Below are 26,562 nucleotides of genomic sequence, written 5' to 3'. Positions count from 1 at the left end.
ATTAAACCATTTGGGACTCTGTTTTGAGCCATACAGAAAGCAAGATATGTTGAAGTGGTGGTGTCATTTTCTTTTTGGAGGGGTGACAATTGTATAGTTGGGAGTTAAGAGGATTGAGGAAGGGCTTAGTGGCTGGGGAGGGGAGGGGGAGGGGAGCAGCTGTGCAGGGGCTTAGCAAGGGGAGCTAAGGGGGGAGAGGAATGGGCCTGCGTATGTGTTTGGTGAGGGTGGTGTGGGGGGAGTTCATCTATGCAGGGGGATGAGGTTAACTCGGTTGGAAGGCTTTCTAGAATAGCCAGGTTTTTAGGGTCTTCTTGAAAGTCTGAGTTGAGGGTTCCATTCTGAGTTGTGTGGGTAGTTTATTCCACAATGAGGGGCCTGCTATTGAGATTGTACATTCTCTTGTTGAGGTGAGGTGAGGTGAGCCAGTTTGGTGGAGGGGATATTTAGTAATCCGGTGTTTTTGGATCGGAGGTTTCTTTGTGAGTTGTGTGGGTGGAGGTTGTCCTTTACCCAGTCTATCCTTTCATTGTTGATGGTTTTGTGCATGAGGGTTAGGGCTTTGTATTGTATTCTATGGGTTATGGGGAGCCAGTAGAGGTTTTCAGTATGGGAGTTATGTGGGTGGAGCGTTTGCTGTTTGTGAGAGACCTGGCTGTCACATTTTGCAGTAGTTGTAGAGGTTTGAGGGTGGTGGTTGGAAGCCCTAGGAGAAGGGAGTTGCAATAATCTAGCTTGGAGAATAAGAGGGCCTGGAGTACTGACCGGTAGTCTTGATTGAATAGAAGGGGTTTGAGTTTTTTGAGGACTTGTAGCTTGAAGTAGCCCTCTTTTATTATTGCGTTAATGTGTATTTTTAGGTTGAGTTTGGAGTCTAAGGTGACACCTAGGTCTTTTACGGTCATAGCGAGTTGAACTTTAGGTTGTGTGAACGAGAGGTCAGGAATATTCTTTGTAGGGGGTTTGTTAGATATGCATAGTATTTCAGTTTTCATGTGGTTGAAGGTGAGCGATATTTGAGTTAGAAGTTTTTGTATCTGAGATGAGATGGATTCCCATTGTAGTAGGGTGTTCTGTATGTTTTCTTTCATGGGGAGGAGGATCTGGACGTCATCTGTGTAGACGTAGTAGTGGAGGCCCAGGTCAGAGAAGAGTTTGCAGAGGGGGAACAAGTATATGTTGAAGTGGGTGGAGGACAGTGATGATCCTTGCGGGATACCGTGTGAGAGGGGGAATTGCTTTGATTCATTATTGTTGAATCTTACTATGTAAGTTCTGTTTGATAGGTATGAGCCGAACCATTTTATGGTGGTGCCACCTAAGCCAATCTCGCTTAGTCTGGTTAGAAGGATATCGTGGTTGATGGTGTCGAAGGCGGTGACTATGTCCAGTAATATCAGAAGGTAGGAGTGGCCAGCATCTAGACCACTGAGTGCTGTGTCAGCGAGGGTTATAAGGAGTGTCTCTGTGCTGAGAGCTTTCCTGAATCCGTGTTGTGATAGGTATAGTATTTTCTGGGTTTCAAGGTGTTCGGAGAGTTGATGGTTTACAATTTTTTCTGGAATCTTTGATATGAATGGGAGGTTAGATATTGGTCTAAAAATGGCAGGGTCAGAGGCATCAAGTTGTGGTTTTTTTGAGTATGGGTTTGATTGTAGCGCATTTCAGGACTTCCGGGAAGTTACCTTGCTAGAGGGATGTGTTGATTATATCTGCTATATGTTTGGCAGTGATTTCTGGGATTAGTTTAAGGGTTTTAACTGATATGGGGTCAAGGGGATGGGTGGCAGGGTTTATTTTTTGTATGATATTTTTACCTCGGTTGAGGCAGTGGGTTCGAAGTTGGTCTATGTGGGGACTGTTGTGGCCAGAGGGTTTGGTATTTCCTTGCTTGCTTGGGGGATTGATGTTATTAGTTTAGTGATTTTATCAGAGATGAACTGGTCTAGTTTATCACATGTTTTTGGGGTATTTTCTGTTGTGGGTCGGACGTGGTTTGGTTGCGTCAATTTGGAGACGAAGGTGAAAAGGGCTCTGGGGTTGTATTGGTGGTCGTGGATTTTCTTTACATAGTATTCACATTTGGTTTGTCTGTGTCCATTTTGTAGATGTAGAGTAGTGTTCTGTATTTGTCCAGGTGGGGTGGGGTTGGGGCTTTTCTCCATATTTTTTTTTCAGCTTGTCTGAATAATTGCTTGATGTTTTTCAGTTCGGGTTTGTACCAAGCTGCTTTGTGGGGGTTCTCGGCCCTGATTTCTTTAGTAATGATTGTGCACTTGGATTCCAAGATTTCAGCATTGATGGTGATCCATGAGTTGATGGATGTGTTTGCTGTGTTGAGGTTAAGAGATTTTAAGGCAGTGGGGAAGGCTTCTGTGAGGCCTGATGGGATTCATCCAAGGATATTGAGGGAGCTCAGAGATGTTCTGGCAGCTCCGCTGTGTGACCTGTTCAATAGATCCCTAGAAACGGGAGTGGTGCCGAGTGATTGCAGAAGAGCGGTGGTGGTCCCGCTTCACAAGAGTGGGAACAGGGAGGAGGCTGGCAACTACAGACCGGTCAGCCTCACTTCGGTGGTGGGAAAAGTAATGGAGTCACTGCTGAAAGAGAGAATAGTGAACTATCTACAGTCCAGAGAATTGATGGACCAGAGGCAACATGGATTCACCAGGGGAAGATCCTGTCAGACAAATCTGATTGACTTTTTTGACTGGGTAACCAAGGAATTGGATCGAGGAAGAGCGCTCAATATCATATACTTGGATTTCAGCAAAGCTTTTGACACGGTTCCGCACAGGAGACTGGTGAATAAAACGAGAAGCTTAGGAGTGAGTGCCGAGGTGGTGACCTGGATTGCAAATTGGTTGAAGGACAGAAGACAATGTGTGATGGTAAATGGAACCTTCTCTGAAGAGAGAGCGGTTTTAAGTGGTGTACCGCAAGGATCGGTGTTGGGACCGGTCCTGTTCAATATCTTTGTGAGCGACATTGCGGACGGGATAGAAGGCAAGGTTTGTCTTTTCACGGATGACACTAAGATCTGCAACAGAGTGGACACGCCGGAAGGAGTGGAGAGAATGAGACAGGATCTAAGGAAACTGGAACAGTGGTCGAAGATATGGCAGCTGAGATTCAATGCCAAGAAGTGCAAAGTCATGCATATGGGGAGTGGAAATCCGAATGAACTGTATTCGATGGGGGGGGGGGGGGGGGGAAAGGCTGATGTGCACGGAGCAGGAGAGGGACCTTGGGGTGATAGTGTCTAATGATATGAAGTCTGCGAAACAATGCGACAAGGCTATAGCAAAAGCCAGAAGAATGCTGGGCTGCATAGAGAGAGGAATATCGAGTAAGAAAAGGGAAGTGATTATTCCCTTGTACTGGTCCTTGGTGAGGCCTCACCTGGAGTACTGTGTTCAGTTCTGGAGACCGTATCTACAAAAAGACAAAGACAAGATGGAAGCGGTACAGAGAAGGGCGACCAGGAAGGTGGAGGATCTTCATCGGATGACGTACGAGGAGAGATTGAAGAATCTAAATATGTACACCCTGGAGGAAAGGAGGAGCAGAGGCGATATGATACAGACTTTCAGATACTTGAAAGGTTTTAATGATCCAAAGACAACGACAAACCTTTTCCGTAGGAAAAAAATCAGCAGAACCAGGGGTCACGATTTGAAGCTCCAGGGAGGTAGATTCAGAACCAATGTCAGGAAGTATTTCTTCACGGAGAGGGTGGTGGATGCCTGGAATGCCCTTCCGGAGGATGTGGTGAAGACCAGAACTGTGAAGGAATTCAAAGGGGCGTGGGATAAACACTGTGGATCCATAAAGTCAAGAGGCCGCCAATGAAGAGTGGGTGACTCGCCAGAATGATGGCTACTGCCTGGAGACAATACCCTTATTCAATAAACGTACACATGCTTACTGTGACTCCAACATCCTTCTAGCTTCAACAGCAAGAGGAAATGTGGAATAAAGGATTTGCACTCACAAAGAGGGGAGAAGTTGGCTTGTTACGGCGGTTACTACCCCAAACCAAATAAGCCTGATACTTCAATTTCTATGCATATACAGCATAGTTCTCTGCTTCAACAGCATGGGAGAAGAATAAACTGATACTTCAAGCATATCCAGCATAGCTCCCTGCTTCAACGGCAGGGGAGAAGAAAAACAACCAATAAGGGCTGTATAACATAGTCTGGGTAAAACAAATAAGCATGAGTGTAGCTTGCTTATTGCGGCGGTTACTACCCCTACTACCCCTAACTAATCAAGCTAGATATTTCACTTGGATGCACCTCCATCACTGCTTTCTACATTAATGGTGGGGGTGGAAGGGAAATAGAACCAAGAGCTAAGAGAAACAGATAAGTATGAGAGACAAAAATGTGTGAAGCTTGCTGGGCAGACTGGATGGGCCGTTTGGTCTTCTTCTGCCGTCATTTCTATGTTTCTATGTTTCTATGTCTTCACTGGGGAATTTGATGTATTTTTTGTTGTTGTTAGTTTCTGTGTGGTTGGTTTCCAGCTGGACTGTGGCCTGAATGAGTTTGTGATCCAGCCATGGGATGCTAGTTGTTGTAGGGGGGTTGCTGGTGTGTGACACTTTGTCATTGATAAATATGAGGTCGAGAGTGTGGCTTGATTTCTGAGTCGCTGTGTTGATTATTTGTTTGAATCCAATTGCTGTCTTTGTGTCAAGTAGGAGTTTGCATGAAGGTAACAGGGAGTTGTATCTATGTGGAGGTTGAAATCCCCTAGGATAATTTCAGGTATGTCCATGTTGATGTGGGAGGGAATGGTTTCGATGAGAAAGGATAAGTGGAGTTCTAGGCATTTCAGTGGGGCATATAACAGCATAATTTGAAGGTATTTTGCTTTGAAGAGGCCTATTTCCAGTGGAGGTGGTAGGTTGATGGGGTGATGTGTGAACTTGAATTTCTTTAAGGCTAGGAAGAGTAGTCCATCTCCTTTTTTTTTTTTTTTTGGTCTAGGCAATGAGAAAATATTGTATGCAGAATGGGGTAGTTTGTTTATTAGTGCTGTGCCTGAGTTTTTGAGTCAAGATTTGGTGATACAGAGGATGTCAGGGAGATTGTCCATTAGGAGATCGTGTAGTTTGGGGATTTTCTTGGAGACAGACTGTGCATTGATCAGGAATAGTGTTAGGAATAAAAGAGTTGCCATGTGAACATTTGGGTTTATGGGGATGGCTGTAAGGTATTGTGGGCGTTGGTGTATATAGTGTTTCATGTTATGGAAGCAGTTGTAGTTTGTCGGTAGAGGTTTGTAGTAGGTATCCATGGTGTGGGGGAAAGGGGGTGTAGCAGATGGTGTGTGCTGCCTTGTGGTGCTTGTGAATATACTCGTAGAGGTGGGGAGTTTAGTTGGGAGGGTTGGGGCTGTTTGTGTGTGGGGGTGCGATGTAAGGTATAAAGGCGCCCTGGGTAGGAGTGAGAGCAGTGGTTAGGATTGGCGAGGGCAGGACAGAGGATCTGGTGGGTTGGGGGAGGGGGGAGCATAGGTGGGGGGGGGGCACAAAGGTGTGGCACAAAGTGGTGCACTAAGGGGCATGCCCCTTTGTCGCGCTAATTAGGCACGCGATGCCAGGCGAGCAATGCCTGCATTCGGCGATGGCCTTTAAAGGGTTCAGGTCATGCTGCCGACATAGCGGATGGTAGGCGGGTCCTACTGCCGTTGGCTGAAGCTCGTGCTGGGCCATCCGAGGGATCAGTGGGTGAGCGGGTCGGTGCGTGGCGGGAGGAGAGCCCTTAACCCCGGCGGGTCAGCACCGGTCACGTGAGCTAGAAGGTGAGGCCGAGAAGGGGTGGCCTGCGTTTGGCGTTGGCCCTTAAAGGGCTCGGGTCGCACTGCCGACGTAGCAGATGGGGGTGGGTCCTGCTGCCATTGGCTGAAGCTCGTGCTGGGCTATCCGAGGGAGATGGTGGGCAAGCGGGTCGGCGAGTGGTGGGAGGAGAGCGCTGGACCCCAGCAGGTCAGCGCCAGCTGCGTGGGTTAGAAGGTGAGACCGAGATGGGGTGGCCTGCATTCGGCGTTGGCCCTTAAAAGGCTCAGTCTTATTTCCAACGAAACGGATGGTGGGCGGGTCCTATCGCTGTTGGCTGAAGCTTGTGCAGGGCCATCCGAGGGGTCGGTGGGCGAGTGGGTCGGAGCGTGGCAGGATCAATGGCCACATTCCATGGTATTAAAACAAAAAGGAATGTGATCCATCTTCACTAAGAGGTTTTGCTTTAATCTATCATGTGTAGATCCAATCCAGCTTTAATTTACAATAAGAACAAAATTGTACTTGCTATTGTTGTTGTCACCATATCTGTATATCAAATAGATGTGGATCTAATGCCCAGTGGCCTGACAAATAATATTCTTTGGAGCTATTACATCTGCACTGGAGTTTCAATAAGGTATATAACCACAAAAGAGTTATGCTTCATTCTGGCAAAATTTAACAGAAATCAAGGTAGTACAGAATCAGTTTCTGAAGTGTAACTTGCATGCAACCAGACACCAGACCAAAGCAGATTTGGCTGATCTACTATTTGACTTCAAATTGCTTAGGTCAGATGTTAAGAACATAAGAACTTGCCATACTGGGTCAGACCAAGGATCCATCAAGCCCAGCATCCTGTTTCCAACAGTGGCCAATCCAGGCTATAAGAACCTGGCAAGTACCCAAAAACTAAGTCTATTCCATGCTACTGTTGCTAGTAATAGAGGTGGCTATTTTCTAAGTCAACGTAATTAATAGCAGGTAATGGATTTCTCCTCCAAGAACTTATCCAATCCTTTTTTAAACACAGCTACACTAGCTGCACTAACCACATCCTCTGGCAATAAATTCCAGAGTTTAATTGTGTGTTGAGTGAAAAAGAACTTTCTCCGATTAGTTTTAAATGTGCCACATTCTAACTTCATGGAGTGCCCCCTAGTCCTGCTATTATCTGAAAAAGTAAATAACCAATTCACATTTACCCGTTCTAGATCTCTCATGATTTAAAACACCTCTATTTTATATCCCCCCTCAGCCGTCTCTTCTCCAAGCTGAAAAGTCCTATCCTCTTTAGTCTTTCCTCATAGGGGAGCTGTTCCATTCCCTTTATCATTTTGGTCGCCCTTCTCTGTGCCTTCTCCATCGCAACTATATCTTTTTTGAGATGCAGCGACCAGAATTGTACACAGTATTCAAGATGTGGTCTCACCATGGAGTGATACTGAGGCATTATGACATTTTCTGTTGTATTCACCATTCCCTTTCTAATAATTCCCAACATTCTGTTTGCTTTTTTGACTGCCACAGCACATTGAACCTATGATTTCAATGTGTTATCCACTATGACGCCTAGGTCTCTTTCTTGGGTGGTAGCTCCTAATATGGAACCTAACATTGTGCAACTATAGCATGGGTTATTTTTTCCTATATGCATCACCTTGCACTTATCACATTAAATTTCATCCTCCATTTGGATGCCCAATTTTCCAGTCTCAGAAGGTCTTCCTGCAATTTATCACAATCTGCTTGTGTTTTAACTACTCTGAACAATTTTGTACCATCTGAAAATTTGATAACCTCACTTGTCAAATTCTTTCCAGATTATTTATAAATATATTGAAATGTACAGGTCCCAATACAGAACCCTGAGGCACTCCAATGCCCTCTCCCTTCCACTGAGAAAATTGTCCATTTATTCCTACTCTGTTTCCTGTCGTTTAGACAGTTTGCAATCCACGAAAGGACATCACCACCTATCCCATGACTTTTTACTTTTCCTAGAAGACTCTCAAGAGGAACTTTGTCAAACGCCTTCTGAAAATCCAAATATACTACATCTACTGATTCACCTTTATCTACATGTTTATTAACTTCTTCAAAAAAGTGAAGCAGATTTGTGAGGCAAGACTTGCCTTGGGTAAAGCCATGCTGACTTTGTTCCATTAAACCATGTCTTTCTATTTGTTCTGTGATTTTGATATTTAGAACATTTTTCCAATATTTTTACTGGTACTGAAGTCAGGCTAACTGGTCTGTAGTTTCCCGGATCGCCCCTGGAGCCCTTTTAAATATTGGGGTTACATTTGCTATCCTCCAGTCTTCAGGTACAATGGATGGTTTTAATGATAGGTTACAAAGTTTTACTAATAGTTCGGAATTTTCATTTTTTAGTTCTTTCAGAACCCTGGGGTGTATACCATCTGGTCCATGTGATTTACTACTCTTCAGGTTGTCACTCAGGCCTACCACATCTTCTAGGTTCACCATGATTTGGTTCAGTCCATCTGAATCATTACCCTTGAAAACTATCTCCCAAACATACTCTTCAGTAAACACTGAAGCAAAAAAATCATTTAATCTTTCTGCAATGGCTTTATCTTCTCTAATTGCCTCTTTAACCCCTCGATCATCTAACGGTCCAAGTGATTCCCTCTCAGTCTTTCTGCTTTGGTTTACTGTGAGATTTCGCCTCTACGGCCAACTTCTTTTCAAATTATATCTTAGCTTGTCTTATCAATTTCAACGCTTATCAATACCAACGCGATACATGCCAAGCAGCCCCACCGCATTAGCTCTCTTACCAAATCCTGTGATCCACTGACAATTAGATCTAAAATTGTTCCCTCTCTTGTCAGTTTCTGAACCAATTGCTCCATAAAGTTGTCTTTTATTCCATCCAGGAACTTTATCTCTCTAGCATGTCCCGATGATACAGTTGCCCAGTCAATATTGGGGTAATTGAAATCTACAGAAACACTGGTGCAGGAAAAAGTTCTCACTTCCACAAGGTAGATGAAAAAGTCTTATATTTATTCGAAAATGCAAACTAACAAAAGTTCATTGTGGCAACTCCATCAGTAATAACACAAAAACTCTTGAAGTCCCCCGACACGGACCCGTGTTTCGCACTTGCTGCATCGGGAGGGACCACTATGCAGTAACAATCTTTAAAGTTAACTTTAAAGATTGTTACTGCATAGTTAGTTGTTACTGCATAGTTAGTTTGCATTTTCGAATAAATATAAGACTTTTTCTTCTACCTTGTGGAAGTGAGAACTTTTTCCTGCACCAGTGTTTCTGTGGATTTAGATATGTGCATGGTTATGCTTCTCTGGATTATTGGGGTAATTGAAATCTCCAATTATTACCGCACTACCAATTTGGTTAGCTTCCCTAATTTTTCTTAGCATTTCACTGTCCGTTTCACCATCTTGACCAGGTAGACGGTAGTTTACTCCTATCACTATAGTCTTCCCCAACACACAAGGGATTTTTACCCATAAAGATTTGATTGTGCATTTAGTGTCATGCAGGATGTTTATCCTGTTGGACTCTATGCCATCCCAGACATAAAGCGCCACATCACCTCTTGGGTGCTCCTCTGTGCCATTGCAATATAATTTGTACCCCGGTATAGCACTGTCCCATTGGTTATCCTCTTTCCACCATGTCTCTGAGATGCCAATTAAATCTATGTCATCATTCACTGCTATACATTCTAATTCTCCCATCGTACATCTTAGACTTCTGGCATAAGCATACATACATTTCAAAGTTTGTTTTTTGTTTGTATTTTCATTCTGCTTTTTAATTGATAGGGATAAGTTAGAATTTTTTAGCTCAGGTGAGTAGTTACAGACACTTGGAGTACTTTCCTTATTATTATTGGAACCCCACTGCCGGGATGCTCTAATTCTAAAGCATCATTAGTATCCTTTGAAGATACCTCCCTCTGAACCATGTGCTACTGAGTGACTGTCAGCTTTCTCCTTTGTTCTAATTTAGAAGCTGCTCTATCTCCGAGGGGTTAAAGGTGCTCTTAGGGAAGATAAGGTCATTGCAGAAAAACTAAATGAATTCTTTGCTTCCATGTTTACTAATGAGGATGTTGGGGAGATACCAGTTCCGGAGATGGTTGTCAGGGGTGATGAGTCAGACAAACTGAACAAAATCACTGTGAACATTAGGGATGTAAATCGGGTGATCGATTGTCTTAATGATCGATTTTGGCTGGGGGGGGAGGGAAATCTGATCGTCATGGTTTTTGGTTTTTTTTAAATCGTAAAAAATCATAAATCGGGGGAGGGCGGGAAAACCGGCACCCTAAAACCCACCCCGACCTTTTAAAATAAATCCTCCACCCTCCCGAAGCCCCCCAAAATGTTTTTAATTACCTGGGGTCCCGTGGGGGGGTCCCGGCGCGATCTCCCGCTCTCGGGCCACAGCTGCGTTAAAAGAAATGGCGCCGGTGGCCCTTTGCCCTTACCATATGACAGGGGAAAGGTAGCGCCGGTGCCATTTTGGTTCCTGTCACCCGATGTCACGAGTGCAGGAGATCGCTCCCGGACCCCCGCTGGACTTTTGGCAAGTCTTTTGCCCTCACTGACATAGTGAGGGCAAAAGTAGCACCGGCGCCATTTTGACTTTTGCCCTCACTATGTCAACATAGTGAGGGCAAAAGTAGCGCTGGCGCCATTTTGAATATTGTCAATATGGCCCGTGTGCAGGAGGTCGCTCCCGGAACCCCGCTGGACTTTTGGCAAGTCTTGTGGGGGTCAGGAGGCCCCCCCAAGCTGGCCAAATGTCCCTGGGGGTCCAGCGGGGGTCCGGGAGCGATCTCCTGCACTCGTGACGTCGGGTAACAGGAACCAAAATGGCGCCGGCGCTACCTTTGCCCTGTCATATGGTAAGGGCAAAGGGCCACCGGCGCCATTTCTGTTAACGCAGCCGCGGCCCGAGAGTGGGAGATCACGTCGGGACCCCCCCACTGGACCCCAGATAATTTAAAACATTTTGGGGGGCTTCGGGAGGGTGGGGGATTTATTTTAAAGGGTTGGGGTGGGTTTTAGGGTGCCGGTTTTCCCGCCCTCCCCCCAATTTACGATTTTTTGACGATAAATCGGGGGAATTGTTATTGTATCGCGGCTCTAATGATTTTTGATGATTTAAAATATATCTGATGATTGTTTTAAATCGTCAAAAAACGATTCACATCCCTAGTGAACATGGAAGATGTAGTAGGCCAGGTTGACAAACTAAAGAGTAGCAAATCACCTGGACCAGATGGTATGCATCCTAGGGTACTGAAGAAACTAAAACATGAAATTTCTGATCTATTAGTTAAAATTTGTAACCTATCATTAAAATCATCCATTGTACCTGAAGACTGGAGTGTGGCCAATGTAACCCCAATATTTAAAAAAGGCTCCAGGGCGATCTGGGTAACTATAGACCAGTGAGCCTAACTTCTGTTCTGGGAAAAATAGTGGAAACTATTTTCAAGATCAAAATCGTAGAGCATATAGAAAGACATGATTTAATGGAACACAGTCAACATGGATTTACCCAAGGGAAGTCTTGCCTAACAATTCTGCTTCATTTTATTGAAGGGGTTAATAAACATGTGGATAAAGATGAACCGGTAGATATAGTGTATTTGGATTTTCAGAAGGCGTTTGACAAAGTCTCTCATGAGAGGCTTCTACGAAAACTAAAAAGTCATGGGATAGGAGGCGATGTCCTTTCGTGGATTACAAACTGGTTAAAAGACAGGAAACAGAGAGTAGGAATAAATGGTCAATTTTCTCAGTGGAAAAGGTTAAACAGTGGAGTGCCTCAAGGATCTGTACTTGGACCGGTGCTTTTTACTATATATATAAATGATCTGGAAAGGAATATGATGAGTGAGGTTATCAAATTTGCGGATGATACAAAATTATTCAGAGTAGTTAAATCACAAGCAGACTGTTATATATTACAGGAGGACCTTGCAAGACTGGAAGATTGGGTATCCAAATGGCAGATGAAATTTAATGTGGACAAGTGCAAGGTATTGCATATAGGGAAAATAACCCTTGCTGTAGTTACACGATGTTAGGTTCTATATTAGGAGCTACCACCCAGGAAAAAGATCTAGGCATCATAGTTTATAATACTTTAAAATTTTCGGCTCAGTGTGCTGCAGCAGGCAAAAAAGCAAACAGAATGTTAGGAATTATTAGGAAGGGAATGGTTAATAAAACAAAAAGGGGGTAATTTTCAAAGGAGTTACGCGCATAAATGTAACTACTATTGTAGCAATTTTCAAAAGCCATTTACTCACGTAAAGTGCACTTATGCAAATAAATCCTATGGACGATTCAATGGCATATATTGTAGCAATTTTCAAAAGCCCACTTACTCGAGTAAAGTGCATTTACATGCGTAAAACCCAGATTTACGCATGTAAATGCTTTTTAAAATCTGCCCCAAAATGTCATAATGCCTCTATATCGCTCCATGGTGAGACCACACCTTAAAAACTGTGTACAATTCTGGTCGCCTCATCACAAAAAAGATATAGTTGCGATGGAGAAGGTACAGAGAAGGGTAACCAAAATGATAAAGGGGATGGAACAGCTCCCCGAAAGGCTGAAGAGGTTAGGGCTGTTCAGCTTGGAGAAGAGATGACTGAGGGGGGAATTGATAGAGGTCTTTAAGATCATGAGAGGTCTTGAACGAGTAGATGTGACTCGGTTATTTACACTTCTGAATAATAGAAGGACTAGGGGGCATTCCATGAAGTTAGCAAGTAGCACATTTAAGACTAATCAGAGAAAATTCTTTTTCACTCAATGCACAATAAAGCTCTGGAATTTGTTGCCAGAAGATGTGGTTAGTGCAGTTAGTGTAGCTGGGTTCAAAAAAGGTTTGGATAAGTTCTTGAAGGAGAAGTCCATTACCTGCTATTAATCACGTTTACTTAGGGAATAGCCACAGCTATTAATTGCATCAGTAGCATGGAATCTTCTTAGTGTTTGGAGAATTGCCAGGTTCTGGTGGCCTGGTTTGGCCCCTGTTGGAAACAGGATGCTGGGCTTGATAGATCCTTGGTCTGACCCAGCATGGCAATTTCTTAGGTTCTTATGTTAGCACCAGCAGTCTAGCTCCACCCTGGTTAAGATGGAGCCCATCCCTTCGGAAGAGAATCCCCTTTCCCCAAAAGGTTCCCCAGTTCCTTACAAAACTGAATCCCTCTTCCTTGCACCATTGTTTCATCCATGCATTGAGACTCTGTAGCTCTGCCTGCCTCTGGGAACCTGTGCATGGAACAGGAAGCATTTCAGAGAATGCTACCCTGGAGGTTCAGGATTTAAGCTTTCTACCTAAGAGCCTAAATTTGGGTTCCAGAACCTCCCTCCCACATTTTCCTACGTTGTTGGTGCCCACATGTACCATGACAGCCAGCTCCTCCCCATGACTGTCTAAAATCCTATCTAGGTGACGCATGAGGTCCACCACCTTTGCACCAGGTATTCATGTTACCAGGCAATCCTCTTGCCCTCCAGCCAGCCAGCATCTACATTCCTAGTAATCGAATCACCAACTATGATGGCTGACTTAACCCTTCCCTCCTGGGCAGTAGTCCTTGGAGACACATCCTTGGTGCGAAAGGAAAATGCACTACCTGGAGAGCTGGTCCTTGCTACAGGATCTTGTCCTGCTGCACCAGGTTGATGCTCTCCGATCATGAGACCTTCTTCCTCCAAGGCAGCACCAGGGCCGCCATTCTGAAGTTGGGACTTGGCTACTATGTCCCTGAAGGTCTCATCTTTATATCTCTCTGTCTGCCTCAGCTCCTCCAGGTCTGACACTCTAGCCTCCAGAGATCGGACTCATTCTCTGAGAGCAAGGAGCTCTTTACATCGCATGCACATGTACAATTTCTCACCGGCGGGTAAAAAATCATATATGTGACACTCGATGCAAAAGGCTGGAAAGCCCTCCTCTTGCTGCTGGACTGCTACCTTCATCTCAAATTTGTTCAGTTCCTAGTTAAGATTTAGGTTGCTATGGGAGTAGGAATATGTCTAATTAACTTCCTTTATATGTATTAGTGAATTCACTATATGTCTGGTAGTGGCCTACAGGGGAATGATCAAACTCTCAATAAGGTGTTTGTTTTTTTTTGTTAAAAGTGACACCTGCCTATAAATTAAAGGATGAGCTAGGGTTTGTGGGCAAGGGGTGGGAGGGTTGGGAAATACAGTCTAACTTCAGTTAGTCATCCAGATTGACTCACTGTTCTCTTGATTAACAAATGTTGGTACCTAATCAAACCAAATCACACTACCTCAATATATTTCCAAGGTGAGTGCTGAACTTTTCAACCTTTTTACTTAGGTATACACTGCTCCTAGCTTATTTTTAGCTTCTGGCTACTTTTTTTTTTAATATACAAATACTCTAACTTCTGCTTATTAGCTGCCTTAAAGACTATTAAAAATAAGCACACTAACTACTGCTTATTAACTGCCTTACTGACTGTCTATTTAAAAATACAAACAGTCTAACTTCAGTTTATTCCCTGCCTTACTGACTATTAAAAGCACAAACATACACAAACACATTAAATAATATTCCCAAATAGTTAACTTCATCCCAATACTTTTAAAAAAGAAAGTTTCCCAAGCAAAAACTTACTGATTCCTTTCAGCCACAAGCAAGGTGATCCTTTCCTCTCAGTGCTTCCACTGGATGTTGCTGGTTCCATCTTTTCCATGCAACAGGAAGTGTCAAAAATTGGCCAATACTTGATAAATTCACTTGTACTCAAACCCCAATTTGTTTTCACGGACAGATCATCAGGAATTTGGTAATACATTATACTCATACCCCCAATATCTCAGATCCTCCACAACTGTATGAGGAATGCAATTCATGCACAATCTGTGCTCTGAAAAACCCTAATGATTTTGTTATGTCTGCTGCGGGTTGACAGGTGAAGACTGTGCAAGTATATACTTGTAAAATTTCACACGTGGTATACTTATTCAATGTCTCTGTGGTCTACAGTACATGGGAAAAACTGTCCAGCTCTTCCAAGTGCACCTTTTAGAACACAAAAGTTGTTTGAAAACTTATAAACAACAGGTTCCTATAATGCCTCATTTTTTTTTTTCTAAACCACACTGCTTTTCTGACATTCGCTGGTCAGTTATAGAACAACTTAAGCCTTATTGGAGGGATGGGGATCAGGATAAATTTTTAACTAAACGCAAACAATATTGGAATTACTTTTTGAAAACTGTTTCTCCTAATGGTCTTAACACTGAGATCAAGTGGCACCAATGTTTCTGACTGATTTTGACAATCTCATTGTTTTTGTTGACAGCTTTCAAGTTGATTACCCAGCTGTCAACTCATTTATGTCGCTGACGCAATTATGTTCCATAGCCATTTTAACTGTTCCCTGCAGTGCTATTCTGCACTTTAGTAGAGGCCAGACGGCCCTCGGTAAACATAGGGATTCTGATGTAATTTTGGAGCGGTTTGTGATTTTTTTGTGTTGACATTCCTTACTTCCCTAACATTAAGTTTTGTCTTTTAGAGTAAAAGCTGACACTGCTGCGAAATTCACCTCTAAAGCAGAGCCTTCTTCGAAACATGATATTGTGTCGGGTGATTTTACTTGTCATGGTTAGTCCTGTGGAAATTCTGTGCTACTGCGGAGCACAGAATTTGTGCAGAATTGCCCCCGATGCAGAATTGCCAAATTATGTGCAGAAAATGGCAGAGGAGACTCCAGCATGCCATGAATGGAGTGTGTTCCACTCACAGCAAAGATGAAGGGCTCTGTGAGAGTGAATGTGTGTAGAGAGGTGTGTGTGTGTGTGTGTGTGTGTGTGTGTGTGAGAGGAATCAATGTGAGAGAGGGGAGTAGGAGGGGAGTAGGAGGGGGATGTAGAGGTGGAGGAGAGGGATGGGAGAGAGGGGATGGGAGGGGGCGGGGGTGGGGGCTTGTGTGTGAATCGTGGTGACGTGTTATTTTGCGCTCGTCGCTGCCTTCGCGTTTCGCTATCTGTTCTGTGGCTGGGGACGTGCCCTTGTTCTCCCTCTCATCCTTTTTATTTTGTATTATATCAGCGATAGAGAGCAGTGTATTTGGTGAGAGCGAGATAGCATCATTGAGTGTTATATCGCCCATGTAGTTAAAATCAGGGGGGTATGAGAGAGAGCCTGGGCAGTGAGAGAGAGCAGGGCAGTACTTGAGTGTGGGTGTCAGAGAGAGGGAGCCTATATGAGGAGATTTTGAAGGAGTGTGTATGTAGGTGAGAGATTGGGAGCTGGTGTGTATGAAAAAGAGATCATGTGTATGAAAAAGGGTCCATGTGTATGTGAGGATGCTAGCCTGTTGTTGAAGGGGATTGTGTATGTGTTAGACAGAGTCTGTGTGAAGGGCTGTTGTGAGAGAGAGACATAGGTAGCCTGCGTGTGGATGATGTGTGAAAGAGAAAGGGAGCTTGTGGGGAGTGTGTATGCAAGAAAGAGTGCCCTGTATGAGGGGATGTGTGTGTACGAGAGAGTGAGGGAGCCTGCATGGGTTGTGTGTATGTGTACTAGAGAGAGGGAGCATGTGTGTGAGAGGGAGGGACAGAGGGAGCCTGTGTGAGGGGCACGATTCACATCCTAGTAAATGAGAACAGGATCAAATTCTGGGAGCTGTGATAGAGTGGAAGGGGTTGAGCCTAGAGGTGGAGGAATGAGAAACTGGCAGGTGGAGGAGTTGAGGTCTGGGAGGGCAAAGTGGCCAGGGGAGTAGGGAGAGCGAGTGGAAGGGACACTCTTCAGTGAATTTCTAGGGAAATTCTGCTCAAAATATTAAAACTTTTGGTTATTTATCTTTTATTTTGTTATATATAATATATGTGCTTCAAAGGCAAAATGCTTCTAACAAACTCATTTAAGTATTCACAGTTTAATTAGTTTACCAAAATGACCTTTTCTAACAAGGCTTTCAAGTTCACCTATTCACAGTTCTCTCATGCTTTTTCAAAGCAAGGGACCTACTTTTAAGTCAAGTGCACAATGAAAATTAATCTAGCTTTCTTTTTATATCAAACATACACTGAAAGTTGATTTGGTTTGTACAACTGCAATAGAGAATTGGAAAGGAAACATTATTAGCTCAGGTGAGAGGGAGGGAGAGGGATTTGGTTCCAACTTTAAATATATATTACAGTCTGGATTGGGGGAGGGAGGGTGACCAGCTAGATTTAAGCCTACTACCATAATAGTAGTACGCTTAATATAAATATATACCAGAGTTTTAAAAAAAAGCAAAAAACCTGGCTCTTTAGCCAAGCTTTCCCATTCATATAATGTAACTAGGTTATCATGATCTGATTCCTTAATTTCAAGTTTCCTAACCCCTTCTCACTTGACGCGACCCTTCCCCCTTGCCATCCTTCACACCTCCCTTCTTCCTTCCCCCTCTAAGAATGCGATCCAGCAATCTATCCATTTTATGCCCTCATCTTTATCCTCTTCGGCTCCCCCCCCCCCCCACCCTGTTCATCTGTTTCATGTTAATCCATCTGGCAAGCCACTGTTAATTTGAATAATTAATTGTTATTAATCTGTATTTATTATCAATTTGTTATATTCAGACTCACTGTTTAACTTGTTATTTGTATAGTTTACGGATGATCACTGTTTACTGTTCCATGTAAAAAGCCCTGGTCTGGCTTGTAAGACCAGGGCAATTTGCCGTTCTATGTAAACCGGATTGATTTGTATCTTATACAGGAATTTCGGTATATAAAAATTAAAAATAAATGAAATAAATAAATAAATATAGCAATGCCTAGGTTTGCTAACCAAATTAGGCAGCTTGCACTGAAAATCAGTTATTGTCAAATGTTTCCCCCTAACCCAACATCACTCCTGGAATGCCCAGAATTTAACCACTCAGCTCAATTTTCAAAGGAATTGATATGTAGCTGGCTAATTCCTTAGCCATATAAGTACCTTTAAAAACTGACATTATATTAACTTTCTTCTCCCTGCTCCATCATTCTCTTTCTTTTTTTCTAAAGCTCCTTAAATTGTTATACCAACAATATGCCCATTTCAGACCTTTTCCATTACATTTCTTAGTGAGTTGTTTTTACCTTTTTGTATTTAAATTTTAACATATAAAACATTGTTGTGAATGTCAAGTCTTCTGTTGTCATACTATCAAGTTTTAACTAACTGCTACTTTTCTATTAAGCAAGGCTACATGCTGATAATCCAATATTTTTCTCTTTGTGAACTATTCATTTAGTTCTATTTTCATAGACACTTTCTTTTTCTGTGATTTAAATACATCCTGTAAACCAAATCAAGAAAAATATAATATTATCACACCTTATGTCACTGAACAAACACAATAAGTAACTCAGCAAGTCAGCACTGTGATTGTCATTCAGCACATTCAGCTGTGTGCATTTGACATCTCACAAGCTAAACATGTTTGAGGTTTATAAATAAATTAATGACAAATCTGACAGGATGTGGGCACAGAAAATGCAATCTCTATGAATCATCAATTAATTATTTGGTAAATAAACACATTTTGTTATGCCTATTAATTAGATCAGGTTACATTCTTAAAATGTAATTAAAGTTTCCTTGCTATTACATCTAGCAATCTTTAAGTGAAATGCAACATACATTTTCAGCATATCTTTGAGCGTTGAGACTTCTGTGCAGAGCTATGGTTATCTTTCCATCCTACTCATCTTCCTTACAAATTTGCTCACACATGCACGTGCATGAATGTAATTTGTTTAATGGAAGATTTTTATAAATTACAGTGTAGTCCACGGTTCTGCCATTCCAGTGTAAATGAGAATATAGAAGATGTAATAACGCAGGTTTATTCAAATTCTCCAGGTCTACACAGTCATAGTTAGTGAATCTTGCAACAGATGCCGATTGAAGAGCTATAGCGTGTGCTAAGCTGGAATACATTTTTTTGCTACCTAACAAGAACAAACATTTACATGACAGGGGACCAATTCATTAAGCTTCACAAGGATTTGTACCAGCAGAAACCACCAAGCTAATAATCACTGAAAGAACATTTTTGCTTGCCCAGGTACAAAGTCCATGAGTACTTTGTGTCAATAGATTTTGTATAAATTTTCAAAAAGAAAGTCCTCACATACTTTACCTCTCGCCAATTGCCCATAGTTACAAGAGGCCTGCAGATTATGTACCTGCTTTATGTGCTGGCTAAGTTTATCTGGGAAATGCACAGTTCACATGCTATTTCTTAATCCTATCCACACCAAACCCATGGAAGCACATTCCTTTTTCCTGGCCAAGATTATATACATGCGGTGGAGATGCATGGATACTTTTAACCAGATTAAAGATGGGCAATTTTCAGAGAGCTAATGGAAAGGTAAATCTGAATTTATCTGGCTAAATGACTTTTGAAAATTGTCCTCTAAGGTCTTTTTGCAGCACTTTTACTGTGTAAACATGGGTTGATGTATCATCATATAAATGTTCAACACGTGCATATCTTTACAAAATTTTAACTATATAAATAAGGAACTGTGCAGAAGAAATCATATTGCACACTTTGCTAAAGATTAAAAAATATGTGCAACTCATTACATGGACATTTTATGTCCAAAATGTAGGTTCACCTAGCTTACTGGTCTGAGATATATGTTTTTATATGTAAATTACCTAGACCAGTGATGGTGAACTCCAGTCCTCAAGTGCTACAAAAAGGCCAGGTTTTCAGGATATCCTCAATGAATAGGCATGAGAAATATATGCATACAATGGAGGCAGTGTATGCAAAGCTCTCTCATGCATATTTATTGCGGATATCCTGAAAACCTGGCCTGTTTGTGGCGCTCGAGGACCGGAGTTTGCCGTCACTGACCTAGACCATTACCCATGTAGAAAGCAGTATACACAAATGTTTAAATAAAAAATAAATAAATAAAGGCCGCTTTCTACTATTCAGCTATTCATGGGAAATATTAATCAACACTGCTACAAAAGGTCACTGTCACCTGCCTTTGTACATCTCAGAAGTATTCTGGCTGATGGAGGAGGAAAAGTCAGATATCAGATCAGCGGAGCCAGGGAGAAAAGGAAAAGCAGAAAGAGAAGGAGCAGGAGGAAGAGTGTTTCAGCAAGGCAGAGCTGCCTATCTGGCTGCCCTGAGGAGAGGCTGAGGAGGCTACACTGTAGGATCTTTCCACTCCAGACCAACCTATGCTGTACTCAGGGAGTAATTGTTAGAGAGCTGAAGGGGGTCATAACTCCACCAATACCTTATATTACTCCTAGACTGCTCAGTTAATTTAAGCTTCTTATATAGTAGGACAATATCAAAAGCTTAACAGAAATCTAAGTACACTGCATTCAGCACTCTCTCCCAAGCTAATTATTTAGACTCACAATCGAAGAAATAAATCAAATTTGACTGGCATGATATGCCTCTCCTAAAACTATGTTGACTTGGATCCCACAGTCCTCTGCATTCCAAATATTTTGCTAGTCTTTCCTTTACTAGAGGCTTGATTATTGTATCTGTTGTTGAAATAAAGCGAGCTGCCTGGTGTGTAAATTCCTACCTCCTCCCTAATATCACTTTTATGAAGAAGGACAATATATGTTCTTCTCCATTTCTGCAGAACAATTACTGTCTCCAAAAATCAATGGAACAAATAAGTGAAGCTCTCAGAACTTTTCTGAAGTCTCTTAACAAAATATTATGTTCAGTTCTGGAGATCATACTTTCAAATTAATATAGAAAGAATGGAAGCAGTCCAGAGAAAAAGGAGCCAAGAGGTAGGGATGTGCAGGGAAATATTTTTCTTTTTGTTTCTTCATTTCAGGCATTTGTTTTATTAATTTGTGTTTCAATTTGTTTAATACTTATTACCATTTTTGTTCCTTTGCTTAATCAAAATAAACGTCTTGAGGGCAACTTTATAGCTGCAAGTTTTTAGGTAAAGTCTGCACATACACTTTTTTTTTTTTTATCTTGTATCAATTTTGAAATAATTACAAGATATAAATTTTGAGTGGAAATGAACAATTAGAAAATACTCAAAATAATTTAAAAAAATATATAAAAATGAAATTATACAATTGATAATTGCTGACGTCATTCCATAAAATGGGGAATTGATTTACAACAATATCCCAATTAACAACAAAAAAAGCAGCACTAGCAGGAGAGAAGAAGATAAAATATAATCATATCACATTATCACATGGCCTGAAAACTAATAGCTGGAATCTTGTCACAAAGAAGTTTCTTAAAAAACATGAATCTTATATCTTGATAGTTACACATTTTAAGGATACTTCAAAGAAATGGAAGCTCTAATCTATAATACTTTAGGTCTCTATAATAGGAAAGTTTTCCTTTTCTTCATACTTGCTGGGCAGACTGGATGGGCCTATTGGTCTTCTTCTGCTGTCATTTCTATGTTTCTTCTGAATCTCTTTTGCCAAATCAGGAAAAGCTACAATATTTATTTATTTATTTATTTATAACTTTTTCTATACCGAAGTTCAAAAAACAGAGTTAATTATCACTCCAGTTTACATATCAACCTTGAACAAACAGTGACAAAAATTGTCTTACATAGAACAGGAGGAAACTTGGATACAACATAAGTAAAGGGAAAATATAACAAATCGAACTGTAAAGAGCTAAATGAATTGTCTAGTTGGGGTGAAAAGGATGTAATCTGTTTGAAATGGCTGAAAAGCAGAATATAAATCAAATAAATAAATAAATAAATAATGTTTAAGGAAAAGCATAAACACCAACTCTGCATTAGAGTCCAAGACAAAACTTGGCATTAATGTTGACTATGAAATCAAATCTTCCTCTGTCTTTGTAAGTAGAGCCAGGAGAGGTCACGTGATGTGGTGAGCTGAGATAGACATGCTTTACCTGGCTTCAGGTGCAATCCCCCAAAAATCATGAGCACCCGGAGCCACACCCCTCCAAATTCAAGACATTTTCTACTGAATCTGCTCAGCTAATAAACTGATGCAGATTATGCCCCTTAAGACTGGGAAAAAGGAGCGAGAAAAACCACAAGTGCTGGCTGACAAAATGGCCACTGAGTCTGACAAACAGGCTGGTGTTTCGAGCAGCCAGGAGGTAATTTCAGAGCTCAGAGAGTTTGTAGTAGCTGCATTATATAGCAGACTGTCTTCCATTTCAGAGCAAATTGCACAACTGAACTTGCAACTCTCAAAATTCAGCCCCAGATTAGAGATGTTGGAGGGGAAAGTTTTGGAGCTAGATGATGATTACCTAGATCACATTAATAAACTTGTGGCTCTCTAGAAGCAGAATAGCAAAGCAGGAGGAGAAGCTAGAGGACCTTGAAAACCACTCTCAATGCAATAATATCAGATTTGAGAGGTTGTTTGAGAGTGTAGAGGAGCATAACCTAGCTGGTATTTTGGAACAATAGCTGCCTAAAGTGTTAAACCTAACTGAGGAGCTGGGGGGGCGCTCTAGCGCTGAGACAAGATGGCTGCATGACTTCCCTGCTCCGACGAGCCTCCTAAGCTATCGCTATACAGAGCTCTTTTTTAGGACCTCCGCCTTGAAGCATTGGCGTGCTGTCCCTGCCTAGAGATGGCTGCATCTAAAACGGGCAAAATAGAAGCGGCGTTCGCGGCTGGCACTGGAACAAAAAGGGCTAAGCAGGATCCGCCAACGCCCGACAAGGCCCCAACCATGAAAGCAATGGCGTCTGCTGAATTAGTACTTGCCGAACTTAAGCAGCTAAAGGACATGATTCAATTAAATATCGATGCCACGGCGGCAATTCGCACGGACCTACAAGCGGTAACCACTCAAATGGGATCTTTTCAGTTGAAATTGGATGATCTGGAGTCTCAAACATCCACTTTGCTGGTCACCACGGCGTCATTACCGCGAGTCTTGAAAGACTTTGAAAAATTACAGTAAGACCTAGAGGACTTGGCTAACCGAAATCGTCGCAGCAACGTTCGCATTTTAGGGATCCCTGAGGGTTCTGAGGGTACGGATATGATTGCTTTTCTCCAGACGAGCATTCCAGCATTACTGCATATCGCATTTGATCAACCTTTTGAAATCGAACGCGCACATCGCGTTCCCTCTCGGTCTCCACGGAACTCTAGGTTCCCCAGGCCAATTATCTTTAAAACCTTGCGATTCCCTCACGCTTTGGCTATTCTCACCACAGCCCGTACTAAAGCTCCTCTTACCTTTCAAGGTAATTCAGTGCTTTTTGTTCCTGATCTTGCTAAGACGACAGCGGAGTGGCGCAAAGCCTTCTTGGCCATGAAACCCAGATTGCAAGCATTGGGAGTGAAGTATGGGATCCTTTATCCGGTGCAGCTAAAGGTAACCTTTAACAATCAAACAAAGCTTTTTCATTCGGCGGCTGATGCCGAACAATTTCTTTCCCAAAATGAGGAATCCGCTGGAATGATCACCTGAAGGGATCTAAGAAACATTATTGACTATTAATTCTCAGTTTCGCCGGTTGGAATAGGCCCTACTTGGGCTATGCACATACCTCAGGGAGACACATTTTTCTTTTTTTTACTCAGTAATAAGACGTATGCTGGTGTTATCCTGTATACGCAATTTCAATTAATGTTTTATCGTAGCATCTCTGAGCAATGAGAGGTATTGGCGTGAGGACTCATTTGAATCAGAAACCGGCATTTTTCAATTCCTCATGCCATAGCATGTACCGACGTTTTTTTTTGATACTCATATTATTGGTGGTAAGGGAACCACTCATCCTAAGGACTAGCTCTCCTAGACGGACTTCCTTATTTTTTTGGCATATGAATATCTTTTTTTGCTCTGTATTAGCGAACTGGAACATCAGCGCCGATCCTACTGGCTGCGGAGGACACGGTGCCATTTGTCCACCTAGAGGCTCATTATTTCCAGTGTTGCCCGCAGTGATTACTGCTGGGCGAATAATTTCTACCTTCCTTACTAAATTCTACTCCAAGCTTCTCCACTCTACTGGAATGTCTAGAGGCTCTAATCCTCTATGGGTTGTTTTATTTTTGTCTCTCTCTCTTTTTTCTTTTTTTCTGGAATGCCCTCTGTTTTGCCTACTGGACCAAGTAGGGATAGGCCCTCATATGCTATATGTAAATAAGCCCTCATATGCTAATTTCTCAAGTGTACATGCCTCGTCAACTTTGTTTATAAGTTCTTTTGCATATTTAACCCTAACTTGAATGCAAAAAGTTGTAATTCTGCTCGTTGACTCTCCTCCTTTGTATTTCGCATATTACCCATTTAGCCCTTCCCTTGTTCATTGTAATTTCCTTTCTCAGTTACTTGTAAACCGACATGATGTGTCCTACGAATGCCGGTATAAAAAAGTGTTAAATAAATAAAATAAATAAATAGGCAGCTGCCCTGGTTGTTCTCAGAGGATGCTTTCTCATGGCGTCCAAAAAATCCAATTTTAACATAGCGTCGCTAAACGTTAATGGTTTCACGAACCAGATCAAAAGGAAAAAAATCCTTACATATTTGCAGTCTCTTCACACAGACATCGCCCTAATACAAGAGACTCATCTGAGCTCTGTGGAATCGGCTAAACTTCAGCAGCAGTGGGTAGGCCAAGTTCTTTTTAGTCCGGCCACCAAGAAAAAAAGGGGTACGGCTATTTTGCTTCACAAAAACCTGGGGGCTCAAGTTCTTCACCAAGCTGCGGACGCAGATGGGCGTTGGAATATAATACAGATATTGTTACAGAATGAGAAATATACGATCCTTAATATCTACGCCCCTAATCAAGATGACCCGTTTTTTTTCCAAACAGTGTTTGCACAACTATTACTGTTGGATCCTGCGCATTATATCGTTGGTGGAGACTTTAACCAACCCATGGATGCTATTCTCGACAGACGTACTAAGGCTAAGCCCTCTGTATCGAAATCTACTCAGACCTTGAAGCATTTAGCGCATACTTATGGACTATCTGACCCATGGCGACTTATTAACCCCACTGCGCTAGATTATACGTTTTATTCCTGTCCCCACACGTCGTACTCAAGGATAGATTTTTTTCTGACATCACATGATTTGATCTCCAAGATTCGCTCTGCTAAAATACACCCCATCTTGATATCGGATCATGCTGCAGTTACCCTCACTTGTGACTTCCAGACGCCAATTCAAACAGACCGTCAATGGCGTTTCAACCCATCTCTGCTTTCAGACTCCACTTTTATTTCCACACTTACTACCAAAATGGAAGAGTTCTTTCACATCAATGTCTCTCCTGATATGCCAATGCCCACTGTGTGGGCGGCCTTTAAAGCCACTATAAGAGGTGAAGTCATCAGCTATTCCATACACAAAAATAAGTTGCAAAAAGCTAAACTTTACCAGTTACAGCAGGATGTGGAAACTCTAGAACGCAATCATATACAGAATCCATCTCCACAAACGCTGACTCCACTGCTGAAGGCTAGATTTCTTTACACTCAGGCCTTGAGTGATCGAGTTGAGCTTTATTTATTTCAAAATAAGGCGAGATATTACGCTGAAAACAACAAATGTGGCCAGCTTCTCTCCTCTTTATTGAAGAAAAGAGCGGAAAAAAAGAAAATCGTGAAAATTCAGTCTCCAACTAAGCAGCTCCTGACCTCGGATAAGGATATTCTACAAACTTTCCGCAATTTCTATGCACATCTCTACCAAAGTGAAGTCTCCCCTTCTACTACACAAATTCAGGACTTTTTGTCATCTTTGCCTCACTCTATGCTGATGGATGATCAGAGAATGCAACTGGATGCTCCTATCAAGTCGGCGGAAATCTCAGCTGCCATCTCATCTTTACAATCTGGGAAAGCCCCGGGACCGGATGGCTTCACATCTGACTTCTTTCAAGCCTTTCAAGGAACGTTGTGTTTGCATTTGCAATCTTACTTTTCCTCCCTTTTGGCCAATCCACTGTCTTCCTCTGAGTTTACAGAAGCTTGTGTAGTGGTCCTTCCTAAGCCAGGTAGAGATGACTCTCTTCCCTCTAATTATCGCCCAATCTCGCTTCTTAACACAGATTACAAGATTTTCTCTAAAATATTAGCTACTCGGTTATCACACCATATGGCGATACTTATCCACCCAGACCAATCCGGCTTCATTAAAGGCCGTCTCATTACGAATAATTCCCGCCTGTTTTTACACCTCAGTAATCTTCAATTTCATGTTTCTGAGCCGACCGTTGCCATATCACTGGACGCGGAAAAGGCTTTCGACCACGTCGAATGGCCTTTTCTTTTTCATGTATTGCAGTGGTATGGGATCGGGCCGGTTTTTCTCTCTTGGATTCAACATATTTATCATTCTCCCTTTGCTTATCTCTATATTAATAATCCGAAGTCTTCCCGATTCCCATTATATAGAGGTACCAGGCAGGGGTGTCCCCTCTCCCCTTTACTTTTCAACCTGGCTTTGGAACCACTCTTAACTGCTATTTGAGTTAATTCTGATGTCCTTGGCATAACTGTTGGTACGGATACTTATAAATTGTCTGCATATGCTGACGATGTGCTGCTTTTTCTTACTAAGTCTTCCTCCTCTTTGACTGTTTATTTTCTATTATCTCTCAGTATTCTCTGCTTTCTGGTTACAAAATTAACTGGCATAAGACATAACTCCTCCCTCTCAACTATAGTGGATCCCTCCTGGATCTCTCTCATTGTCAAATACA

Source organism: Rhinatrema bivittatum, chromosome 2 (genome assembly GCF_901001135.1).
Source record: "Rhinatrema bivittatum chromosome 2, aRhiBiv1.1, whole genome shotgun sequence".
In the NCBI taxonomy this organism is placed as follows: domain Eukaryota; kingdom Metazoa; phylum Chordata; class Amphibia; order Gymnophiona; family Rhinatrematidae; genus Rhinatrema; species Rhinatrema bivittatum.
The sequence above is the reverse complement of the archived record's forward strand: the minus strand, read 5'-3'. Positions refer to the sequence as shown.